Source organism: Zea mays, chromosome 5 (genome assembly GCF_902167145.1).
Source record: "Zea mays cultivar B73 chromosome 5, Zm-B73-REFERENCE-NAM-5.0, whole genome shotgun sequence".
In the NCBI taxonomy this organism is placed as follows: domain Eukaryota; kingdom Viridiplantae; phylum Streptophyta; class Magnoliopsida; order Poales; family Poaceae; genus Zea; species Zea mays.
In genome coordinates, this window is record NC_050100.1 from 63,603,270 (window position 1) to 63,606,728 (window position 3,459).

The following is a 3,459-nucleotide window of genomic DNA, read 5'->3' on the forward strand; positions in this document are numbered from 1 at the left end:
AAGAGCATGGTATGAATGCCTTAGAGATTTCCTTATTGCAAATGGATTCAAAGTCGGAAAAGCCGATCCTACACTCTTTACCAAAACACTTGAAAATGATTTGTTTGTATGCCAAATTTATGTTGATGATATCATATTTGGGTCTACTAACGAATCTACATGTGAAGAGTTTAGTAGGATCATGACACAGAAATTTGAGATGTCTATGATGGGGGAGTTGAAGTACTTCTTAGGATTTCAAGTGAAGCAACTCCAAGAGGGCACCTTCATCAGCCAAACGAAGTATACTCAAGACATTCTAAACAAGTTTGGGATGAAGGACGCCAAACCCATCAAGACACCCATGGGAACCAATGGGCATCTCGACCTCGACACGGGAGGTAAATCCGTCGATCAAAAGGTATACCGGTCGATGATAGGCTCATTACTCTATTTATGTGCATCTCGACCGGACATTATGCTTTCCATATGCATGTGTGCAAGGTTCCAAGCCGACCCTAAGGAAGCTCACCTTACGGCCGTAAAACGAATCTTGAGATATTTGGCTTACACTCCTAAGTTTGGGCTTTGGTATCCTAAGGGATCCACATTTGATTTGATTGGTTATTCGGATGCCGATTGGGCGGGGTGTAAGATTAATAGAAAGAGCACATCGGGGACTTGCCAGTTCTTGGGGAGATCCTTGGTGTCTTGGGCCTCAAAGAAGCAAAATTCGGTAGCTCTTTCTACCGTCGAAGCCGAGTATATTGCCGCAGGCCACTGTTGCACGCAATTACTTTGGATGAGGCAAACCCTGCGGGACTACGGTTACAAATTAACCAAAGTTCCTTTGCTATGTGATAATGAGAGTGCAATCAAAATGGCGGATAATCCCGTCGAGCATAGCCGCACTAAACACATAGCCATTCGGTATCATTTTCTTAGGGATCACCAACAAAAGGGAGATATCGAGATTTCATACATTAATACTAAAGATCAATTAGCCGATATCTTTACCAAGCCACTAGATGAACAAACTTTTAACAAACTTAGGCATGAGCTAAATATTCTTGATTCTAGGAACTTCTTTTGTTGATTTGCACACATAGCTCTTTTATATACCTTTAATCATGTATCCTTCATATGCTATGACTAATGCGTTTTCAAGTCTATTTCAAACCAAGTCATAGGTGTATTGAAAGGAAATTGGAGTCTTCGGCGAAGACAAAGGCTTCCACTCCGCAACTCATCCCTCGCCCTCACTCCGAGCATCACTCCGTCTTTGGTATAATCTTCACTCCCTTATTTATGACCAAAGGGGGAAAGAGTAATTCTAAGGGCTCTAATGACTCCGTTTTTGGCGATTCATGCCAAAGGGGAGAAAGTATTAGCCCAAAGCAAAAGGACCGCACCACCACCTAAATTTAAAATGATTTTCAATTGGAAATTTCAAATTGGTATCTTATTATGTTCAAAAGGGGGAGAAAGTAGTATTTCAAAATTGATATATCAAAACCCTCTTGAACACTAAGAGGAGAATTTCATTTAGGGGGAGTTTTGTTTAGTCAAGGGAAAAGCATTTGAAACAGGGGGAGAATTTCAAATCTTGAAAATGCTTCTCGAAATCTTATTCAATTACCTTTGACTATTTGCAAAAGGACTTTGAAAAGGATTTACAAAAGAATTTGCAAAAACAAAACAAGTGGTGCAAGCGTGGTCCAAAATGTTAAAAATAAAGAAACAATCCATGCATACTTTATGGGTATTTATATTGACTCAATTCCAAGCAACCTTTACACTGACATTATGCAAACTAGTTCAATTATGCACTTCTATACTTGCTTTGGTTTGTGTTGGCATCAATCACCAAAAAGGGGGAGATTGAAAGGGAATTAGGCTTACACCTAGTTCCTAATTAATTTTGGTGGTTGAATTGCCCAACACAAATATTTGGACTAACCAGTTTGCTCTAGATTATATGTTCTACAGGTGTCAAAGGTTCATCTACAACTATACTAAATCGACTGTCCGGAATACCGTAGATTATTCCGGACAGGAGAAGCTTTTTGGAAAAACAGGCCAAGCGCGGACCGTCCGGGCCCTTGCGGCGGACCATCCGCGACACAAGGATGACCCTCGGATAGAACCAATGCAAAAATCCGAGTTTGCACTATGGACCGTCCGAAAGATAAGCGCGGACCATCTGGGACCTCGCTCGGACCGTCCGGCCTCAGGCGCGGACCGTCCGGTAGGCAAGGATCCGAAAAACCCGAAGGTGACGGGTTCGGAAGAATGAATTATAGCGGCCTCGCGGACCGTCCGGGGTGCACGACCGGACCGTCCGCGACTGGGTCTGTCTGACATCTGATGACGCATTAAATGCAATATAGCCGTTGATATAGCCGTTATTGCTGACCGTTGCGTTTTCAGCCGTTGATCTACAGGCGCGGACCGTCCGGACCAGACGGGCGGATCGTCCGCGGTCGGCAGAATGGAGCAACGGCTAGGAAGTGGTTGGTGGCTATAAATACAACCCCAACCACCTCCATTCACTTCACCCAAACATTCCAACCTTCAACATTCAATACAAGAGCTAGCAATCCATTCCAAGACACATTCAAAGCCTCCATCTCTCCAAGTTTCACAATTGAGAAAAGATATCATTAGTGATTAGTGACTTGAGAGAGAAAGTGATCCGTGTGTTATTTGTCGCTCTTGTCGCTTGGCTTTTGCAATCGTGCTTTCTTTCAATCTTCATTGCGATCAAACTCACTTGTAATTGAGGCAAGAGACACCAATCTTGTGGTGGTCCTTGTGGGAACTTTGTGTTCCAAGCATTTGAGAAGAGAAAGCTCACTCGGTCCGAGGGACCGTTTGAGAGAGGGAAAGGGTTGAAAAAGACCCGGCCTTTGTGGCCTCCTCAACGGGGAGTAGGTTTGCGAGAACCGAACCTCGGTAAAACAAATCCTTGTGTCTCACTTCCATATTCGCTTGCGATTTGTTTTGCACCCTCTCTCGCGGACTCAATTATATTTCTAACGCTAACCCGGCTTGTAGTTGTGATTAATTTTGTAAATTTCAGTTTCACCCTATTCACCCCCCTCTAGGCGACTTTCAAATAGCATCAACATTAATATCTCTACATCTAGTGCAAATAGAAATATGTTCAACAGTAGAAGTAGAGTGTTTGCAAGATCTTAATTCCTCTATCTTAGCATATAAAGTAGAATTCTCATTTCTAAGACAGGAAATAGAATCATCACAAACATTCAAATCCTTAGCCTTATAAATTAATTTGTAATTTTCAATTTGAAGGCTAGAGAGTGATTCATTCAATTTATTAATGTTAGCAGTTAAACTAGCATTATCATTTTTAAGATTGGCAATCAAATCATCACAAACACTTAACTTCTCAACCTTAGTATTCAAATTAGCATTCTCAATTCTAAGGTTGGAGACAGTGTCATGGCAAATGCTAAG